Raw genomic sequence first — 384 nt, forward strand, 5'->3', positions numbered from 1 at the left:
AGTAGTGTATTTTTTAGCCTCCATGTGTTTGTATTTGTTACAGATCTTTTCCTGTAATTGATATCCAGTCTCATAGTGTTGTGGTCGGAAAAGAAACTTGATACGATTTCAATTTTCTTAAATTTACCAAGGCTAGATTTGTGACATCACAGTTTCTATTTCAGTGCTTGTGATTGGTCTGTTCATATTTTCCGTGTCTTCCTGGTTCAGTCTCGGCAGGTTGTGCATTTCTAAGAATTTGTCCATTTCTTCCAGGTTGTCCCTTTTATTGGCATACAGTTGCTTGTAGTAATCTCTCATAATCTTTTGTATTTCTGCAGTGTCAGTTGTTACGTCTCCTTTTTCATTTCTAATTCTGTTGATTTGAGTCTTCTCCCTTTTTTT

At 35.7% G+C, this 384-nt stretch overlaps 1 protein-coding gene across 5 annotated transcripts in view; it reads left to right on the forward strand.

Annotated features, from left to right (window-relative positions):
- Window positions 1-384, forward strand: part of PPM1B (protein phosphatase, Mg2+/Mn2+ dependent 1B) — a 93,695-nt gene that overhangs the window by 19,237 nt on the left and 74,074 nt on the right. The window lies entirely within an intron of this gene.

Source organism: Physeter macrocephalus, chromosome 12, assembly GCF_002837175.3.
Source record: "Physeter macrocephalus isolate SW-GA chromosome 12, ASM283717v5, whole genome shotgun sequence".
NCBI classification, from domain to species: Eukaryota; Metazoa; Chordata; class Mammalia; order Artiodactyla; family Physeteridae; genus Physeter; species Physeter macrocephalus.